The sequence below is a fragment of the Punica granatum genome, chromosome 6, assembly GCF_007655135.1.
Source record: "Punica granatum isolate Tunisia-2019 chromosome 6, ASM765513v2, whole genome shotgun sequence".
NCBI classification, from domain to species: Eukaryota; Viridiplantae; Streptophyta; class Magnoliopsida; order Myrtales; family Lythraceae; genus Punica; species Punica granatum.
In genome coordinates, this window is record NC_045132.1 from 8,931,877 (window position 1) to 8,954,915 (window position 23,039).

Consider the following 23,039-nt stretch of genomic DNA (forward strand, 5'->3'; position numbering starts at 1 on the left):
AAAGTCAAGCTTTTCCAAACCGGATAAAAAAAGACAGTTTTGAGCTTATCGGGTTTTCTTGTCTTTTCAAGTTAACGCAAGTTCTCGCACGTCACGAGCCACCTGTAGTCACCTCCAGCACCCTCTAGGGAGATGTCATAGCCCGGGCCAGCTCGTGCAACCATCCCGAGCCACCGATGCAAGCTAACCAAAATCGGGTGCCTTCTCGGGTGAACAGTACTGCCCAGGCATCCGAATTCCAAAAAGCTTTTTCCAGCCGTTTTTCCAACTTGTCCTTGACCCTCGAGGCTAGGTATAACCATTCTCGACTTAGAGAAGTTAAGACTTTTATATTATCTTTGCGTTTGTGGGGTTATAAGACGGTTCAAGACCGGTTTACATGCAAAGTTTACATTTTCATGCGTTTTTACGTTATGTCATGCATGTCTTAATCGTTTAATGTGTTAATCATGTCGGGAACGGGCTTAAATCAGAGTCGAGGAGATTGATTTGGCTCGGAATGACCAAAGGAGCTCTCGGCTTAACTTTTGGAAAAGTATCTGAGAGTTCTTCTTGATTTTTCTAGGCCATGACCTGCCTCCTTGCCCCAACCTAAATTATTTTTCGAGTTTTATGTTTTTCCACATTCATGGAGTCGGTATCGTTTTATTGATTCCATAAATAACATGTTTGTGCGTGTTTATATGTTTAAATGCGTTTTTCAATATCATGGCGATACCGACTTTGCAAAAATCATGTTATTTATTGTGTTTAATGTTTGAGTATGCGAGAAATAGTCGAAATTAGGTTAAAGAAAACGCTTGAAACCCGAAATGGGTCAAGGAAACCCACGGCTATTCCCAAGAGGAAATAGCCGAGAGTTCCTTGACCTATTCGGGTCAAGAACGGTCTCTTTACCTCAATGAAATCCATTTCTTGGATTTTGTGCAAAATTGTAAATTTCAATATCGTTGCAATCCCCGCGTTAAAATTCATGTTAGAATATTGTTTTCCAAACAAAATACATGGATTCATGTATCGATGACTCTTTCGGGGCCATTTGGGTTCCGAGGGTATTTTGGTCATTTTTACCAAATTATCCTCGACCTTCCTGGACTCGTATTGGTCGCCGTGTCATGAATTGTTTTCATTATATTGAGCTTTTCAGGTACTCAGACTTCATTTAGTGGATCAATTCTTGATCTGTCTGATTGTTTGTAACCTGCACATTTGCTGCATTCGGTATTTAATTTTAAGATGTAATCCACAAACGGGTGAATCGGAATGCTCACATGATTAAACCCGCTTAACACTGACAAATCTTCAATGAATTGGCAATTAAAGGGCATAATCGTGTTTTCACAATTCAGCGACACCCCTAGGGTTAGCTTGATAGAAACACTACGGTATCAGGATATGAACGGGCTACCTGTTTAGGTGCAGGTTCATATGCAAAGCCTTTTCTTATCCACTGATGAGTTTCTGTCATCCTAGCATAGACTCGGGTAACTAGAACGGTTATCTCTGTCAGAAAACATGCAAAATGCTGATTAACCTTTCACTCGACCTAACCAAATACTAGATAATATTTAGGAAGAATTCTAGATTCCATATCTAGAGTCAAAACATGAGTTTGACTAATTCAGTAGAAATTCAGTGTCACAATACAGGACAACTGTAAAAGTAATCCACACATACGAGATTTGACTCTCTTTTTCAAGTTTTCAAAACAAAGTCGAATGCAAAATGTTTTACATGATTGTTTGCTTAGAATATGGCATTTGCTTGCAAAATACCCCTGAGTTAACAACTTGTTAATCCACATACACTCGGCAATAACAAATACATTATCTGCAATTTGCATGTTGTTTATTACTTTTTTACTCTTGTTTGTCCATGCGAGTCGAGCCTGACCCATAGGACACATTGCACTTGGGGTTCAACGCCCTAATCATCAAACACAGGGTCCACGCCTTATTCACTGAGAGCTCAGTTGAATTTCAGTTTTTCGATTTTTCCTTGAACTTACGGCGAGTTGGAGCGGAATAATAACTGAAAGTGAACTGACCGAGATTCAATCATTTGTAATTTGTATTTATTGTTTTGAGAGCACTGTAAGGATTTATTTTGTACATTCATTCTGTAAGAATTCCAGTCGGTGAGCGAACGGTCCGAGAGTCGAATCAATTGAATCGGTCCAATGTTTGCCCAGACAAGAGTAATACCAAAATTTCGTGGTTAAGGTTCATGTGGGAATTCAAACATCATAGTTTGATGAACTGTAATGCAAGATTATGAACCGATTCCCCAACACGCGGGTTTACTTTGCTCTCGGCTTCTCAATTGACATCATTTAATTCACCGAATTTTCGGTGTCAAAACGTGCGAGTCGAGCGCAACTTAATTCACGCGGTAAATAATTAAAACATGCAAGCCTAGCAAGTTAGAGTACCGAAAGGGCGTGCGGGATATAGGGCCGCACATAACATGAACCCCCGAACTCGGACTTTCCGGTTCCACATGACCACTGCCTTAGCAAAACTAGGTGTTTCATACCTCTAGACCCGGTTAACTTATCAACCCTCAATCTTCGGGTCGTAAAATGATAAGTGGCAACTTCTTCTCAAGCGTGTCCGTCACACATCCCCGGAAAGGTAGACACTCCCAAGCCACGCGATCCAAAAGCACGCATGCGGGCCCCGACGAGAGTCCACATTCGGGTCCGTACAGTCATTTGACAACTTATCGACGCGAGTTATCAGTTAATGACCAATTCATGCAAGTTTATCAGTGTCAAGTGGGTTTAATCATGTGAGCGTCCCGATTAATCCGTTTGTGGATTTATTGCTTGTAAATTATTACCGAATGTAGTAGATGTGCTAGTTGCAGACAATCAGACAAATCATGAATTGATCCACTAAATGGGGTGTGAGTATCCAAAAAGCTTAATTTAATGAAAACAATTCATGACACAACGACCAAGACGGATCTAGGAAGGTCGAGGATAATTTGGTCAAAATAACCAAAATACCCTCAGAACCCAAATGGCCCCTAAAGAGTCATCGATACACGAATCCATGCATTTTGTTTGGAAAACGACATTTTAAAATGAATTTTAACGCGGGATTTGCGATAATATTGAAATTGAAAATTGCACAAAATTCGAGAAATGAATTTCATCGAGGTAAAGAGACCGTTCTTGACCCTAATAAGGTCAAAAAACTCTCAGCTTTTTCTTCTTGAGGATAGCCGTGGGCTTCCTTGACCCGTTTTGGTTTTCAAGTGGTCTCTTTAACCTAATTTACAAAGTGTTAAACACAATAAATAACACGTATTTTACAAAGTCGATATCGTCATGATTTTAGAAAACGCATTTAAACATACAAGCATGTTCAAACACGTTATTTATGGAATCGATAAAACGCCGACCTCATGGATGAGGGAAAAACATGAAAATTTGGGAAACGATATAAATCGGGGCAAGGAAACCGGTTATAACCCGAAGAACCAGAAAATAAAAGGCTCTCGGTCACCTTTCCTCAAAGGGAAACGGTGAGCTCCCTTTGTCGTCCCGGTTTAAAACTGTCTCCCCGACTTCGATTTAAACATTTCCGACATGCTAACACGTTAAAAAATAATGAATATGCATGATATACTGTAAAAATGCATAAAAGTATGAACTTTGCATGCAAACCGGTTTCAAACCGTCTTATTGCCCCTCAAACGCAAAGATAATGTAAAAGCTTTAACTTTTATAAGTCAAGAAAAGTTATACCTAGTCTCGGGATGCGGAAAAAGTCAGGTTGGACCACTGGTGGTCGGGTTTGGGATTGTTTTGGCTTGCAGACCCGAATTGTAGCAACAGACTTGACTGGAGGTTCTTTGAGCCGACTAGACACCCGGGAGAAAATAGGTCAGTTCGGGCGACTCGGGTGGTTTCTCGGACAGTGCTCACTGTTCCGGATAGCCAAGAGGATGCTTAACGTCCCTGCGTGGTTTAGAGAGGAGTATGCGTGTCGATTTTTCGAAAATCAAGAGCATAGTCGGGTTAGTAAACAAAAAACATGCCCAACTAGGCCAAAACAGACCCGAATGATACCCGGTAAAGAAACGGCTCTCCCGGAGGCTTCCGATTGTATTTTGCTGCAAGGTCGATGGCTCCCAACTCCTAAGAGAACCTCTGAGGTGGCTGTGGTAGTCGTTTGGTTTCAGTGGTCTCGGTTTGACCCATATAGCCATGCAAAGATCAAGCAAAACAGAGCACACCAAGGAACAAACCTGACTGGGTAAGTTTCGGGTCGGACGTCACAACGGTAGCTCCCAATGGAATTTTGCTGCAAGGTTGGTGGCTCCCAACTCCTAAGAGACCATCGGAGGTGACCGTGGTGGTCGTTGGAAGAAAAAGGTCTCGGGTCGACCCGATCTGCAAGGAAAACCGCAAGTGAGCCAGAAAATTCGACCCGACTGGGCAATCAGTCTGTTTCTTCTTGCTGGGTCAAAACTAGCGAGTTTTTCCGGGATCTCTCAACTCCTAGACACCCTTAGGTCATATATGGAGGTGGTTGATGGGTTTTGGCAAGCTCAAACCGATTTGTAAGGCTAGGAAACCCGGGTTGGAAAATCTGACCCGAAATGGGTAAAAAATAGTTCGGTTCTGTGGTTCTATGGCTTAGAGGCTTCGGAAATGGGCTGAAAGAGTCGAAAACATGTGGGATATGAAGTTTGATCAAGTTCGAATTTAAGCCGGGATGGTGATCACCATGATTCCGACTTAAGTTCTTGAGGGTTTTGCTTGGTTTTCTCCTTGCTGAAGCTTGCTGCGGTTTTCTTCAAGTTCTTGAGAGCATTTGAAAAGTAAGAAAGTTTGTGAGAGAGTGCTTGAAGGTAAGTGATTAGCTTAATGACTTAAAGAGTATATATAGGTAAGCTTAAGTGCAATTAAGGAAAGAAAAGTGCAATTAAGGGCAAGGATTAGGGGGATCCGAATTTGCTAATGGGGATGGAGATGAATCTCCACCAAGTATCTTGATGAAGAAGATCCAAGAAGCATTAATGGAGATGGATGGGAAGTTGGAGTGTAGAAGAAGAACACTTATATATTTCTTGGGCAAGTTGAGCAAGAAGACTTGGAGGGTGGCCAAGGGTAAGATGAGGCTGCCCATGACCGGTCATGGACCCCACGGGTCGTGAGGTAGGGTCGGGATGAAGTTTGGATCTCAATTGATCGCGTGTTCGAGGTTCGTGGCTTAAACAAACGTCAAATTGTCAATGCTCGCGCGAAAACGGTTCAAACGAGCCAAAGATTGCCCATTTTACATAAAAGAATGCTCGTGTGGTTTTTAGGCTCGGCAGCCAGTTTTGCTCATTTGAGGCGATCAGAGCAAAGTTAGTCGTTTCTGAGAATGAATCTCGTGTCTGCATTCCGCATTTGTCATTTTGACGTACATTGTTAATCAAACTGAATATTTGATCAATAAGCCGATATTATAAATGTGAAGCCAGAGACATCCTAGGAGTCCGAAGTCGGATTTCTCAAAAGGCTTTCTATGTTGCTTGGGTGATTCGGAGATCACTACGATCTTTGTTCATTAAAAACAAGCCTCAAAGGATTAGAAAAATGCATCCGAGACCCTAAAAACACTGGTCATAGGGCCTAGATGAATTGTGCAATTCCGTCTAAGGATTTCACATTGAGTCTTGAGATAAGTAGCACTGGATTGGCCAATCATTCGACATCAAGTTTCCGCGAAAAGGACCTTCGGTTATGAATTTCTATTAAAAACGGTCTTTTCTACTCTTCGGAAGTCATTCGGAAAACTGGAAGGGATTGATGTGCCCAAAAATGCAGTCCAGGACAAGGCCAGATCTAGTTTGGGTCCTATCACGCGTTCCATGGCCAAGAAGCTTGCTGCAACTCTCCCCGGGACCTTTACCTTAAATGCTTGGAAAAAGGAGACAAGGAGTCCAGCCCAAAGTGATGGCCCATATTTTAAAAGACTTCAACTGTTACGAGAAGATAATATTTCTATAATATAGTTTCTCTTAATTAGATATTATTTCCTATGTTAGCTTGAATCAGCAGTCTTATGTTTCTTATTTCAGCTTACTACCTTATTCTATTTTAGGAAAGTAATCTAGAGGAAATTAGATATCAGTTTCCTATTCTAGAGTCAAGGGGGGTGTCTTTCCTCTATATAAATATGCACCTTATTGTAAGGGAGGAGCTCAGACAATGAATAAATACTTTTGAATGAAATTGCTTAGAGCGTTTCTTCACTTTTCTTATCTGAACAGGTTCATTGTTTAGTGGCGAAAACCCCGATTCTTATCGTTCATCCTTGAGCGTGGCGAATCAAAACGACTTTTCTTACTCGTGGTGAGTTATCTTATCGAGTGAGTTTAATTGGTTCTACCCTCCACCCTTCTTTCTTGTCAAGTTCTGGTTCATGAGCTTATCATTTGGTATCAGAGCTTAAGGTTCTGTTCTTGTTGGCCGAGTGAAACAGTGAAGAAGTGTATACACAAGTGTTTAGTGAGGAATTACTTTGGGAAACACAATGGATGAGGAAAACGTCCATCAGGTTTCAAGGGGACTCACACTTGAGCAAGCCCAGTTCCTTGGGTTCTAGCGGGGGCAAGATGAGCTCTCTGCATGGCTCGATCTGGTGATCCAAGCTCTTGAGCGAATGGCTGTGGCTCCTGCTCCTCCGCAACGTGCACATCGAGTTCCTAGACGGAATGTTCGAGTGGAAGATGAAGTTGACCTAGAGGATGAATTTCCTGAAGAAGAAGAGCAGCCGGTTCCACGAAGGCAGCAAAGGGGAGTCAGTAACAATCTCAAGCTAAAGTTTCCGCAATTCAAAGGCACGAGTTCCCCTAAAGAGTACCTCCAGTGGGTCCAGCGCGTCGATAAGGTCTTCAAATGCTATGAGTACTCCGAAGCCCAGAAGTGTCAACATGCTGCCCTCGAGTTCACCGATTATGCGAATCTATGGCGGGAAAACTTAAAGGCGCGGCGAAAAAGAGATAGGGAAGATGGGATTCGTAGTTGGCGGGAGATGAAGCGCATCATGCATAGAAGATTCGTGCCCGAGTACTACAAGCAAGATTTGTTCCTCAAACTACAGAGTATTCGTCAGGGAGGTATGTCCGCTGAAGATTATGTCATGGAGTTCGAAATGTTGTCGATGAGATGCAAACTGAGTGAGCCACGGGAGCAGACCATTGCTTGATTTATTGGTGGCTTGAACAAGGAAATTGCGGATGTTGTGGAGTTACAGCCTTATGTCTTTTTGGAAGATGTGATTACGCTGGCCAGTAAGGTGGAAAAGCAGCGAAAACGCAGAAAACTCAATGCATCGCGAGTGCTTTACCCAAAACTAGTGGCTGCTAGTTCAAGATCTTCTTCGAAGTGGAATGCGCAGCAGAAGATGTAGGAGGCTCTCAAAGGCCTTAAGCTTAGGCGACAAAGGGAAATGAGAAGCACACTGATCCGCAATGCCTTGTTCGGAGCCGAGACATCAAGTGCTTCAAATGTCTTGGATTAGGACACATAGCTTCCCAATGTCCGAATCGGCGAGTGATAACCATCCAGAGCACTCAAGAGATCGAGAGTGAAGATGAAGGGGTAGATGAGGAGGTTTCTAGAGGTGCGCGGGGAGAGAATGTAGAGTTTTCCAATGAGGGTGGGATGCTCATGATTTGTCGAGTCTTGAGTTCCAAAACAAAGCTGGAAGAAGAACAACGGGAGAATCTCTTCCGAACTCGGTGCACCATCCAAAATAAGGTGTGCGGAGTTATCATCAACAGTAGGAGTTGCACCAATGTTGCTTCTACGACCTTGGTGGAGAAGCTGAATCTGGCTACTATAAAGCATCCATGCCCCTATAAGTTGAGATGGCTGAATGATCAAGGCGAGGCACGAGTTACTCAGCAAGTTTGTATTCCATTCTCAATTGGGAAGACATATAAAGATGAAGTAGTATGTGACATGGTTCCGATGAGTGCAAGTCATCTTCTATTGGGAAGACCGTGGCAGTACAATAGGAGGGCTTTCTACGATGGATATAAGAATACTTATTCATTCACCAAAGAAGGGAAGAGTATTGTGCTAGCACCGCTTAGTCCACAGCAAGTGTAGAAGGACTATAGTGCGAGTGTGAATGGCTTGAAGAAAGAAAGCATGGTGATGACATTGGGAGAGCTTGAGAGGACTCTATTGAACTTCATCTTAGTTCTCATTCTTTTCATGAAGGATGCAACGCCTGAAGCACATATTTCTCTTCCGCCTTGGTTCATGGCTCTCTTAAAGGAGTTCGTTGACGTATTTCCTACTGAGTTGCCTGAAGGGTTGCCTCCGATTTGGGGGATTGAGCATCAAATTGATATCGGTGCAATCCAAATGAGGCGAAGGAGCTGCACCGGCAAGTGAATGAATTGGTTTAGAAGGGTTACGTACGGGAGTCCATGAGCCCATGTTTTGTACCAGCACTTTTGATGCCTGTACGAACCCGAATGTAGACTCTCATCGGGGCCCGCATGCGTGCGACTTGAAATCGCGCGGCTTGACGGATTGCTCCACCTTATCGTGGGGGACGCGTGACGGACACGCGTGAGAATGAGTCGCCACTTATCATTTTATGACTCGAAGGTCGATGGTGGATAAGTTACTCGGGTCTAGGGGTAATGGTACACCTAGTTTGCTAAGGCATTGGTCTATTCGAACCTGAAAGTCCGAATTCGAGGGTTCACATTACGTGCGGGCCTATATCACGCACGCTCTTTCGGTACTCTGGTTTGATGTGCTTGCATTTTTTTATTTTTATTTACTGCATAAATTAGGGTGCACTAGACGCGCACGTTTTGACACAGTAAATTCGGTGAGTTAAACGATGTTGATTGAGAAGCCGAGAGAAAAGTAAGTCCGCATGTCGGGGAATGGGTTCATTATCTTTCGTTACAGTTCATCGAACCATAACGGTTGACTCCCTGCGTGAACCGAAACCACAAGCTTTTGGGGTTTACTTTCCTATGAGCAAACGTTGAATCGATTCGATTAATTCGACTCTCGAACCGTTCGCTCACTGAATGGGATTCTTACAACAACGATTGTACAAATAAATCCTTACAATGTGCTCTCATAATAAATACAATAAATTATAAATTACAAATGATTGAATCCTATACGGTTCGCTTTCGGTTAATATCCCGCTCGACTCACCGTGAGTTTAGGAAATAACTGAAAAATGCAATTCAGTGGGCTCTAAGTGAATAGGGCATTGAACCTTGTGAGTGATAATTAAGGAGTTAGACCCTGTGATTGGTGAATAGGACGTTGAACCCTAATATATTTAGCCTAGGGATCAAGCTCGACCCGCATGACAAACAAGTGCAGAGGATAACACGTAACATGTTAATAACAGACAAGGTGTTTGTTATTGTCAAGTGTACGTGTTTTAACAAATTGTTAATCCATGGTATTTTGGCATGTAAATCCTACCCTAGACAAACAAGCACGTGCCAATGTTTTAATATTCGGCTTGGGTTTGAAAACCTGACATATCGGGTGTCCGTAGTCAAGTTTCGTGTGTGTGGATTGCTTTTACAGTGATTCGGTGTTGTGACATTGAAGTTACACTGAATTCATCCAAACTTGTGTTTTGACTCTAGATTTGGAACCTAGAGTTCCACCTAACCATTTTCTAGCATTTGGTTAGGTCGAGTGAAATGATTAGTTAGGGTGATCATATTTTGATACAGAATACCCGACTAGCGCCCTAAACTATGCCAGGATGACAGAAATTCATCAGTGGGAATAAGAAGGGCTATGTAGATGAACCTGCGCCTGAACAGGTAGCCCATTCCTATTCCGATACCGTCGTGTTTCTGTCAAACTAACCCTAGGATGTTGCCAAATCAGAAAATGATGTTCTTGCCCTTGATTTGAAAATTTGTTTTCAGAAAAGGGAAACAATGCGATTTTGAAAAGGGCATTAACACCGTTTTGTAATTCGTCGATGCGAGTTACGGATTGATGTCCAATTCATGCAAAGTTGTTTATGGTCGAATGAATTAACCGTGTGAGCGTCCCGATTAACCATTCGTGGAATTAACGCTTAAAGTTATTGCCGAATGCATTAATTGTGAAAACGATTCGTGATTCGATGACCGAGACGGTTTCACAAGGATCGAGGATAATTTGGTCAAATAACCAAAAATACCCTCATAACCGAATGAACCCAAATAAGTCATCGATATTCGAATCCATGCATGTTTGCTTGAAAGACATTTCATGTGAGATTCTCGATTTAAAGAAACTTGCAAATTGCACAGAATCCGAGAACGGACTTAAAACGGGAAAAGGAAGCCTCAGGGAACCCGAATAATTCCATGAGACTCTCGGCTAATTCTCATTGGAGAAAGCCGAGAGGTCTCATGACCCGTATTAGGTTCCATGAGATTTCCCTGTCTTGTTTTGAATCATATCTCGCATGCTCAAACAACAAACACGATAAATGACACGTTTTTGACAAAAGCCGGTATTGCCATAATTTGTTTAACGCATTCAAACATGGAAGCATGCACAAACATGTTATTTACAGAATCGATAAAACAATACCGGCTTCATGCATGTGGAAAAAATAAAATAAACTCGGAAACTAACTTGGATCAAGCCAAGGAGACATAGTCTAACCCGAAAAGAGCAAAAACAAGTCTCGGTCACTCTATTCCAAGAGATGGCCGAGAGTTGCTTTGCTTCTCTCGGGTTGGAAATGACTTCTAACCTACTATCCAACCCCTTTTTCAGACATGCAAACAAATTATACGATAATAAACATGCATAATATAACATGAAAGTGTATAAAAATTAAGTCTTGCGAGCTAAACATGCTTAGAACGCCATATTACTTCATAAACATACAAATAATGTAAAAAGTCCTAACTTCCCTAAGTCGAGAATGTTATACCTTGCCTCGAGATACGAGGAAAGAGTCGAGGAAGTGTTTGAGAGTCGGGTGACTCGGTGGAGTCCTTGGATGGACGTTCGGGTATGCTTGGATGGACGTTCGGATGTTGGAACGTGCAACAATGGACGTTGGAGGGCGTCAGGCGCGCGGCAAGTGGGTGCGCAAACGAGCGGACGCGCGGGCGTGTGGCTGGCGGGCAGCAACAGGTGTACTGTTCACCCAAGAGCATGTCCTTCGCCCGAAACGGTGAAAACAACCTGAAATGAGGAGCAAATGACCTCAAACTGAAAATTTGAGTTCAGAAATGAACTCCTTGGGTCCAAAACATGTGGTCCATGGAGTTTCAGAATTTTCAAACTTAAGTCGAGATGATGAACATCGGTTTCCGGCTTAAGGATTTCGGGTTTTGTTCGGTGTTTTCTTTTCAGTTTTTGAGTGCTGAAGCTTGCTGGTTCTTGGCTGCTATTGGCTATAGAGTTTGAGAGGATTTCTAGAGGGAGAAAGCTTGGAGAGAGTGTGCAAGAAGAGAAGTCATTAATTTAATTACTTTTAGGCAATTTATAGGCAAAGCTAATGACACAATTAGTGAAAGCAAGTGCCCTTAACCTCCATGCTTAGCAAATTTCGGCCACTTAATGAAGATGAGGATGAATATGAGCCATGCATTCTTCATGTGGAAGAGCCAAGAAGCATTAATGAGCATTGATGAAGGCTTGAGTGTTGTCTTCGATTTCCTTGGATATTTTGGGCTAGGTGAGTGCAAGAGAAGAGGAAGAAGAGGCCGAAACTTTTGGGGGAAGGGGTGGCTGCCCTTGGGCAGCCCGTGGACCCCACGGCTCAAGAGGAAAGACCGGGAGAAAGCTCGGGTCTCGATTGGTCGCGCATTCGAAGTTCGTGGTTCGAATTGAACGTCGAATTGTTGATATGCGCGGGAAAACAGATTTAATGAGCCCAAGATTGACACTTTCCGTGGAAAAATGTCCCGGGTCTGTATGAGGCTCGGAAGCCGGCTTTACTCATTTTAAGCATTCAAAGTGAGCTTACCTACTTTTGACAACATATCTTGTATCTGCATCCCACGTCGGTCATTTTGACATAAATTGTCAAATAACGTGGGCTCTTGACCCTTAAGCCGATAATGCAAATATGGAGCCGGAGATATCCTAGGAGGCCGAAACTGGATTTCTCAGATTGTTTTCTGAGTTGCTTGGGCGATCCGGAGATCATTATGATCTCTGTTTGTCGAGATTGGATCTCTAAGGACATGAAAAGCTCATCTGAGACCCTTAAAGTACTGCTCGGGAGGTCTAGATGAGTTGTGTGATTCATTCCGACGATTCCATATTGAGCCTTGAGAATGCCAGCACTGTGCAAGGTAGGCATCCGACGTCAAGTTTCCCCAAAGAGGACCTCCAATATGAATTTCCATTGAAAATGGCCTTTTGTGCTCCTTAGAGGTTACTCGGGAAACCAAAAAGGGTTTTGCTGTCTATTTTGCCCAATTGCATCTGTCTGCTGGAGTTTTCGGGGCAATGCAGCACGAACTTCGTTTGCCGTAATTTCGTCAGACCAGTCTCCGGTTATGCATTTTCGAAGAGGGGTACGCCCGTTTTGTCACTCGGAAGTCATTTGAAGTGTCTGTGTGGCTTCCAAGAGAAAATCTGAAGCATTGCTCATGCTCTGTATGCTTATGGAGCATGGCCGAATCTGACATTTGAAATTAACTTTTCTCTGGGAAACCGGCATTTTTGGACTTCCACTGAAATGTTGTCTGTATACAAAAAGTTGTTATGTATATAGCAGATGATTTGCGAAATGCGTTTGAAGACACTTTTCATCTGTTTGGCACTGATGTAAATTTTTGAAGTCCAATATTGGCTATCTTCCGATGATCGAGCGAACTATCGGAAAGTAGGCCTATTCGTGTGAACTTTGGAAATGTCGATTTCGGACATTGTTGAGCTCTCTGGTCACTCTGTTAGCTTCTGATAACCAAGGCTGCTCTTCTGTCATGTGCATATGTCATCTGATTTGAGGTGAATAGTGATTTTGTTGCTCTGTTGAGCCTTTCGAATGTATCCACACTCGAGTCTTGGTTTTGCATGCTGTCAATGAGCCTTGTTTGCTTGATGGACCAAAATGGGGTGCTGACCGCTTGCCCCTCTTTGGCTGGATGCTTGGATGGAGGATTCAGCCAAAGACATAGAGAAGAACCCCATTTTGGTCAGAGTGTTCGCTTTGACATCTCCCTTGACAATCCTTTCCTCCCTCTTTGGATATGTAGGGAATATTGTACCTAATGCAAAGAAAGAAGAAACAAAATAAGGCTTGGATAACCTTTGCAGAAAATAAAGAAAAGACATATGAAGATAGCATATGCGGAAATATGAAACGGCATAAAGGGAAATATGCAAAAAGTGCGCGGTTTGGAGGAAAGAGTGCAAAGGTTAATGGAAATCGCAAAGTGCAAAACAAAAGATAGGGTGCTTGCTCTAGGTTTTGTAAGACGCGTGGGTGAGCAGACCCAGCAAACTTGCGAAGCATAAAAGTAAATTCTCACAGGTGAGCAGACCCGACAAGTTTGCAAGAGGCGCGAGCGAGCAAGCTCAGCAAACTTGCGAAGCATAAAAGTAAACTCACACGGGTGAGCAGACCTGACAAAGTTGCAAGAAGCACGAGCGTGATTCAATTTGGGCATTGTGCTTGTCGACGGTGTAAGAGATGCTGTAACAGAATGCTTTGTTGCTCATTGTCTGGTTGAAGTGCATTTGAATGTATCGATTGATACTTTGAAGACTTCTTCCTCGGATCGAGATTGTCGCCCTTTGCGTAAGGCAGACATGTATCCATCAAAGGAAGACACACTCCAGTAGCCACATTCCTATATGTGTGTACAGGAAAAGAGAAGCTAATAATTTTTGTCAGTCGCATGCTATAGCCGTAATGAAGATGTGCAAAGAAATCCAAGTAATAATGCTTCAGGGATTTTGGACTCGGTGGCCATTTGAAGGGTGGCCGTGTCCCACAAAACTTTGGCTCAAAAGAAAAGCTTTTTGCAGAATGGGGATGACCCGTGGACTGCCAAACCACTACTCGTTGTCGCTTCCCACTGAGTGTAGCTGTCATTTCGTGGTCGAGCTGCCAAAGACCCCCAACTTTTGTCTAGGTCGCATGACGCGTGACGACCTAGCGGAGTATTTTTTTTATTTGACATTTCGCTCGTTTAGAGCTCACCTTTTGCTACGACCGCCTATATTGGTTCTGATCACACCTCTCGATTCCTCTAACTTTTGCTTAGACCGCCCTTTTCGGGTTTTCAGCCTAGCGAGGATTTTGTTTTGTACTCTCCTTTTGCCACGGCCCCCCTTTGCAGGATTTTAGATCGTGCCCCTCATTCCCTAACTTTTGCCTAGGTCACTTGAAAGAAGTTTTCAACCTAGCGGGAAATTTATTCTTTTTTCTCTCAAAAGTTCTGAGAAATGGAAAGAACAGAAGAAGGGTAGTACAAGAGTTAGCAGAAATGAAAGTGCCGGGGATTGTGCGAGCAAAGAAAAGCAAAAGCAATGTGCATTGGCGAAGCACTCGCGGTGGGATGACAGAAACACTATCAAGGATAGTATTTCTTAAGAGCATCAGTATTGACCGGAAGAGCATTCTCGTTCCCGTCCATGTCATTGAGAATGATTGCCCCTCCGTCGAAGACTTCCTTGACAATGAAGGGACCGTCGTACTTGTAAGCAAATTTGCCCTTGGAATCTGGGATGATGTGCAAGACTTTCCGCAATACGAGGTCGCCGGGGCTAAACTCGCGGGGACGAACTTTCTTGTTAAATGCTCGGGCCATTCTTTGCTGATAGCACTAACTGTGGCAAAGTGCTGTTAACCACCTCTCATCGATGAGATAAAGCTGTTCGTAGCGCTGCTTCGCCGATTCTGCTTCCTTGAGCTTGGACTCAGCAAGGACCCTCATGGAGGGAATCTCCACTTCAACTGGAAGAACTGCTTCCATGCCATAGACCAAGGAATACGGGGTTGCCCCAGTAGAAGAGCGGACAGATGTCCGATAAGCCAAGAGTGCAAACGGGAGCATCTCGTGCCAGTCCTTGTAATTCGCCGTCATTTTTCCGATGATTTTCTTGATGTTTTTGTTTGCTGCCTCTACCACAGCATTCATTTGGGGACGATACGGAGAGGAGTTGCGATGCAGGATCTTGAATCATGCACAGAGCTCGTCAATGAGTTTGTTGTTCAAGTTCTTGGCATTGTCCGTGATGAGAGTCGCAGGGACCCCGTAGCGTGCAATGATGTCACGCTTGAGGAAGCGTGTCACGGCCTTTGCAGTAACCGACGCAAGAGTGATAGTTTCGATCCATTTGGTGAAGTAATCGATAGCTACTAGTATGAACAAGTGTCCATTTGATGCTTTCGGGCTGATAGGACCAACTACGTCCATCCCCCACATTGAGAAGGGCCACAGAGCTGCCATTGGATGCAGTTCATTGGGCGGGGCTTTGATTTGATTTTGCTTAAACTTGGCACAGGTGACAGTGCCTGACATGCTTGATGCAGTCAGTTTCCATTGTGGACCAGAAGTAACCAAATCGCATGAGCTTCTTCGCTAGCATGAGCCCATTCATGTGAGGTTCGCAATTTTCTTCATACACTTCTTCCATGAGACGTGCCTCATTTTCGTCGGCACACCATAGTAGTGTGGCGTCGAATGAACAACTGTAGAGAGTCTCACCGCTCAGGAAAAAATTTGCTGCAATGCGTCGAAGAGTTCTTCGGTCATGACTGTGCGCACCCGAATTTTATCTCGTCGGGGCACGCATGCACGCGCCTATACAATGCGGCTCGGGAGTGTCCACCTTCCCGGGGACGCGCGACGGACGCACGTGAGAAGGAGTCGCCACTTACTGTTTACGACCCGTAGGTCGAGGGTCGTTGAGTCGCCCGGGTCTAGGAGTACAGGGCACACCTAAATGCTAAGCCAATGGTCATACGGAACCGGAAATTCCGAATTCGGGGGTTCTATTACGTGTGGACCTATATCCCGCATGCCCTTTCGGTACTCTAGTTTGCTAGGCTTGCCGTTTTGTTTATTTACTGCGTGATTTAGGGTTGCACTTGACTCGCCCGTTTTGACACCATAAAGTTGATGAATTGATCAAGTTGGGCCAATAATCCGAAAGATGAGTAGGCTTGTGCGTCGAGGAATCGGTTCACTATCTTTGCGTTACAGTTCATCAAACCGTGATGGTCGATTCCCTGTGCGAATCGAAACCACGAGTATTCGAGCTTACTCACCTCTTGGTAACAATAGGCCGACTTGATCAGGTCGACACTCGAACCTCTCGCTCGCCGATCGGGGATCCTTACAAATGAATGAGTGAACATACAAATAAAATCCTCACAACGTTCTCTCGAATAATTACAAAGTATAACTGAATAAATAAATTGATCTCGATCGGTTTACGTTGGGCCAATATTCCGTTCCGGCTCACCGTGTATTTTGAATAACCGATAAGTAAATTAAGGCAACGCGGGCCCAAGGAGCCGGGGGTCGGGTCTGATCGATCGAACGGTTTGCAGGAGAATCGCTTGATTCCCATTGTAACCGTTGGACCGATCGAGCTCCCGGGTGATATCTAAACCCGTTTCACACATCCAATCCAAATTGCCTTCCACATAGGCTATGTTTGGAGTATGATGGTGAATCGAGGCTAGATCCCATTCCGCACTCGGATTGCATGCGCTCAGTGACTTAGGAGGCGTTGGACCTCGTGTTCGGTGATTTAGGGTGTTGGACCCCGTGCAACATGTAACCTATAGGCTCGGGCCCAAACTGCAATAAATTAGCAAAGACAAATGGAAAACAGAAGAAAAACGATAAAACTGACGAGAAACAAACATCAACTGACAAATAGAGGTGAATACAGACAAACGGCGTATTAAGTCGAGTGTACGTGATTTAATCAGTTATTAACCGGGGTTGATTAACAAACAATGTATCTATCCTAGACAAACATAGATGGTGGGCTAGAATACGGTTCTAAGCCAATTACATGTGTGAATTTGTTTTAAGACCCTTATTCAGTGAGATGTCACTACGATTTCACCGAATTAGCGAAACTCGTGTTTTGACTCTAGATTGAAATCTAGCATTTCACCTATCCATTATCTAATGCTTGTTTAAGCCAAATATAAGATTAATCCGGTTCTTCGTGTTTCATAACTGAAAATAAGAGTTCACCACCGAATCTACGATAGGAAGATAAAAACACCGAAAGTGAACGCAATGGGCCGTACGAAAGAGACTCGCACCCGAACGGGTTGCCCTTTCCCGTCCATAGATCGAGGTGTTTCCAACTCCCTAACGCCTAGGGTATCAATGAATCACGGAAATGACGGTTATGCCCTTGAGCAATAAAATTGTGATGTTCATGTACAAATTGAAGATCGTGTGACATGAAGAAGTCTAGGGAGGACTCGCGCGTCTCGACTCGAGCCGCCTTAAATTGGGCCGGACTCGAGTCGTAACACACGAGTACTCGCTAGATGTCGATTCTATTCGCGTTACACATCTTGATGTTTCGAAATTGTGGACTTTTGAAGAAAATGGGCATTCTCACCGTTCCATGAGCTATCGACGCGCTTACGAATTAATAATCGATTTATCCAATTATTTAATCCGAGTGATTTAATTAGCCGAATGACACGTTCCGTTTATCCCATTCTTGAAATTATTCGGTGACGATGGTCTTGCATTATGGGTATTATGGATCCAATGAGTAATTATCTGAAACCAACGCGTCTATCACGTAATTATCACATAGCTAACGGTAAAACTCGAACATTAACACACCCAATTTCAAGGAACGATCCGAAACGGCTAAGGAGGTCGTCCTAAATTCGGGAGGAGTCCGGGAACTCTCGACCACTTCCCGAAAGGAGGAGCCGAGTGGTCTCCTTGACCCGTCTCGAATTTTGGGCGATCTCCCACGTCGACTCTAATCATTTCTTGCATACACAATATGTCCTTTAATCATATCGATGCCGTCATGGTCATAATCATGCAAAAATACACGAACAAAATATTTAAACGGAATCAACGAAACGGTGTCGACTCAAGCGATAATGAAACGAATAAAACACGGGAATTGACCCATCTCGAAGCGAAAGAGAGCCTCTCGGACTTGTGTGGTCCAAGGAAGCTCTCGGCCACATTCTATCAAGAATGACCGAGAGCTTCCGTGGCTCACACGGGTCGGAATGGCCTCTTCGGCCCCGATTCGGATCTTTTCTCATGATGTTAATATGTTACACGCGATTAACGACAATGAGACATAGGAATCAACCCGTTTCAGGGAGGAGAGAGACCGTCCTAGCCCCGGGCAAGCCAAGGGAGCTCACGGGTCTCTCCCTTGAGACTAGACCGTGAGTTCCCGTGGCTCAACCATGGCCAAGGGAGTCTCTCCCATCCGGATCCGAGCCATTTCCTATCATGGAACGCGAGTTCATGCATCATACGGACACTATATGGGCATACGAATGGTATATAATGGACGTACGTGCATGAAAATGCATGGGAAGCACGAATCCGAAAAGAAAAATGTCAACTTTCATGTATTCCGGTTCTTTAGATCACGTTAACGTTTCATACAAGCAAATATCGAGGATCCTAGCTTCTCTAAGTCGTAGAGGGATGTTACCTAGCCTCGATGCACGAGGGAAAGAGTCGGGGAAGCAGTCTTGGGAGTCGCGAGACTCAGCTTGGGCGCTACGGGTTGCGAGACCCGAGAGGTAGCAACAACGGCACCTCGGGGAAAACGGGGTCGGCACGCTAGCTCCGACCACGGCACGGTGCAAAATCGGGCTCGCTGGAGTCCTAAGGGACGGATCTAGACGTTCCTGGGTAGTCCCGAACGTGCCAAACCCTGGACAAGCTCGAAACAGTGAGAGAAAGTTCGGTAAAGAAGAAGGGGACCCGGTAAAGAAGAAATTGGTGGAACGGTGGTTGTGCACGGTGGATCGACCCTCGGACCGTGACCACCTCTTCACGGGGGAGGGTGAGGGTTGTGAGGAACCCCTTGAACATGATGGCACGACTCGCCAAAGTCGTGGAGCGAAATGGCACGCGTAGAGGTCCGGTGTGCACTCGGTAACGGTCTCGAGACCCAATTCCCTTCGCGGCTGGAACGTGATGCTGGAGGCTTCAAATGGAAAATCTAAGCCCGGAAATGGACTTAGGAGGTGGGAAATATGTAAGCTAGGAAGTTTGGTGATTTTTGGCTTAAGTCGAGTCGGGTGGTTACTGGAATACCGGGTGGTTTTCTGGTGGTTTTGGCCGGTTTCGGCCTTGGGATGGGCTGTGCGAGGATGAGGGAGAGGGCTGGAGGTTAAGAGTTTTTTAGAGAGAAGTTGGCTTGAGAGAGTGTGAGAATGAAGAAGTGATTAAGCTTAATGATGAATGGGGCTTTTATAGGCTAGGCTAATGGCCCGATTAAGTGAAACTAATTGCGGTTATGGCATGCTTAGGGGGCTGCCGAATTTTGAAGAAGGGGTTAGGGAGGGGTTTATGTCACTTAGAGTGTAGGGGAAGTAATGGAAGAGTGATGGGAAGTGATGGGGAAGTGATAGGAAGTGATGGGTGTAAGAAAATATTTGAATTTGTGGTGGGGGGAAGCTATTGAGGTTGGAGCCGCCGGCCAAAGGGGATCTAGCCGTGGCTTAGGCGGTGGAGCCGTGGCTTGGGGATTGAGCCGTGGCTTGGGGTTGAGCCGCGGCTTGGAGGCTTGGTTTGGCTGAGTTGTGGGTCCCATTTGACTAGGAGAAAAGCCGGGAAAAGCTCGAGACTTGATTGAACGCGCGTTTGATTTTCGTGGCTCGTTTGAACGACGAATTATCGATGTACGTGCGAATGCGATTTTAATGGGCCTAATATTGACATGCTCCGTGTAAGTAAATGCTCGGGTAGCCCGGGCACTCAAAAGCCGGTTTTGCTCCGTTTGGATGATCGGAGCGAAGTTGTCCGTTTCTATCGCATGTTCGCGCCTCTACGTGCTGTACCGCTCCTGTCGGTGTACTTTGTGCTTTGGACAGAACGGTTTACTTGTCGGCCCCAGCTGGAGATCGATATCCGAAGGCGTCCTAGGAATTCGCAAACGGGGCTTTCTTAGTGTTTCCCGAGTGTTCTAATGTGTTCGGAGACCACTGTGGTCTCTGTTTGTCAAAAACGAGTCGCAAAGGCTTGCTGGGAGGCGTTTATAACCATTAAAACGTCACTCGGGAGCTCTGTATGATTTGCTTGGTCCGAGCCGATATGATTTCCTGGACCCTAGGGTTTGCTGGGAGTGGGTAGTGCAAAGCTCGGACGTCAACATTTTCTCGAATGAGCTCTAAGTGCAAGATTCCTCTTGAAAGGGGTCATTTTGTTGCCGGAATGGTACCCGAGAAACCTAAATGGATTGTGCAATGCGATCAGGGTTTGTTTTCCCAAGCGTTGAGGTCCTTGGGATTGGTTGGCGCGGATTTCGTGCACTGACGGTTCATTAAAAGGGGCTCTGGCCACGTTTCTGTGCAAAAAGGGGCCCTTTCTCCGGGTCAGGATCCACTCGGGAGACCAAGACGAACTCCGAAAGGCAGTCTGAAACTTGTTCCTTGGTCCTGGTGGTCCTTGGGTGTGTGCAGGCCTGTTTCCGGGCGCCATTTATCTGTTTGTGAATCGGGCCTCTTGGGGGCCCCGTCAAGAAGGTGTATGTGAGAGTTCGGGGGTGTCCTGGCTTAAGCAGGATGCCTCCGAAACGCGCCCGGACGTGTCATTGGTCACTTTGGCACCGAGAGGGATTTTTAGAGTCCCACATTGGGCACCTTTCGATGTTTCGGTGATTCGGTGATGAATAGTGCCACAGTGCCAGCTACTGCTGCTTCGGGGCTCGTCGTCTGTTTACTCTTCCGATTGCCCTCTCATGCTCTCCTAGTGGACCCCGCTTTTCTTTTGTTATTCATGACTCTGTGCTCGCACGTTCGCCTCTGGTTTTCCGATCATGAATAGTGTCCCGAGCTTTGGTCGGATGTCCTCTGTCGGAGCCGGTGGACCAAAATGGGGTGCGGACAGCTTGCCCCTCTTTGACTGCGTGCTCAAGTAGAGGGTGCAGCCAAAGATTATGAGAAGCAACCCTTTTTGGTTCCGGCGACCGCTTCGACCTCTCTCCTAATGGCCGCTGGTTCCTAAGCTTTGGATGCGTGGGAAGAAATTAAGCATACGTACCTAAATGTATTGAACAGATGTCGAAATCAGTGAATAGGAAGAAGGGGAATCAGACTTAAAGTAATAAATTGCTGGTTTATGGAAAGTAAAAGCACGGGTTTATGGGCCTGTGGGTGTAGGAAGAGAAAAAGGACGGATTTATGGGCCCGTGCGGTGCAGGAAAAGTAAAGACACGGGTTTATGGGCCCGTGCGGTGCGAGAAAAGTAAAGACACGAGTTTATGGGTCCATGCGGTGGAGGAAAAGTAAAGACACGGGTTTATGGGCCCGTGCGCTGCAGGGAAAGTAAAGACACGGGTTTATGGGCCCGTGCGGTGCAGGGAAAGTAAAGACACGGGTTTATGGGCCCGTGCGATGCGAGAAAGTAAAGACGCGGGTTTATGAGCCCGTGCGGTGCAGGGAAAGTAGGGACATGGGTTTATGGGCCCGTGCGGTGCAGGGAAAGTAAAAACATGGGTTTATGGGCCCGTGCGCTGCGAGAAAAGTAAAGACACGGGTTTATGGGCCCGTGCGGTGCAGAGAAAGTAAAAACATGGGTTTATGGGCCCGTGCGATGCGAGAAAAGTAAAGACACGGGTTTATGGGCCAGTGCGGTGCAGAGAAAGTAAGGACACGGGTTTATGGGCCCGTGCGATGCGAGAAAAGTAAGGACACGGGTTTATGGGCCCGTGCGGTGCAGGGAAAGTAAAGACACGGGTTTATGGGCCCGTGCGATGCGAGAAAAGTAAAGACACGGGTTTATGGGCCCGTGCGATGCGAGAAAAGTAAGGACACGGGTTTATGGGCCCGTGCGATGTGAGAAAAGTAAGGACACGGGTTTATGGCCCCGTGCAGTGGGAGAAAAGTAAAGACACGGGTTTATGGGCCCGTGCGATGCGAGAAAAGTAAAGACACGGGTTTATGGGCCCGTGCGGTGCAGGGAAAGTAAAGACACGAGTTTATGGGCCTGTGCGGTGCAGGGAAAGTAAAGACACGGGTTTATGGGCTTGTGCAGTGCAAGATGGTGGTAGTGAAGTGCATGGAATACAGGAGCAAAGATCAGTGTTAAGGAATAACGCTTAGCGCTGAAAGGACAGTTCGCTTGACACTCAGCCAAGATCACGCTGGGGTGATACAATGGTGATTATGGCTTGCGAATCGTCGTGTGACCGAGGTGCTTGTTTGATGACGGTGTCATGTGTAGTCCCGAGGTCTTTGATTTTTCGAGGACTGGTCTCGTGCTGAGGCGGCTGCTTCGTTGAGGATGCCCCGGTCGTGCGATGAGGGACTCGAGCTCTGGGTTAGAGAGCCTACGTATCCCGACGGTTGGAAATCAGAGTTCGCCGTAGTTCTTGTGTTTGTTGTACCTGTGATCCCGACATCATTAGTAAGTCATGGGATTACTAGCGATTTGTAAGCACAGGTAAAAGGAAGTGTTTGCGACGCATGCTATTTAGTTTCGGGTCGCCTGGGCGACCCGTGGACAGTTTTTGCTTTGGTGATGCGAATGGGGGTCCCGCTTTCAAAGGCCCCATTGCGAGGCCCCCGGGACTCCTGTTAGCCTTGCATGGGCATATCGAGACGTTCTCAAAGGTACCCAAGCGGCTGTATCGGTTGTTTGATGCGCCCGTGAGCTTAGGACCCTTCTCGTCAGGGTGCTATAGGGCAGCTGCATCTGTGACCCGCATGGGGATTTCTATGCAAGTTTGGTCAGACCTCGATCTAATCATTTCCGAAGTGTTATGACTAGACTCTCGGAAAGGAATGTTTGGGATTTTTGGCTTTATGGTAGCCGATTGAAGGGTGACTGTGACCCGTTCTGGAGTTATGCAATGACAAAGAGAA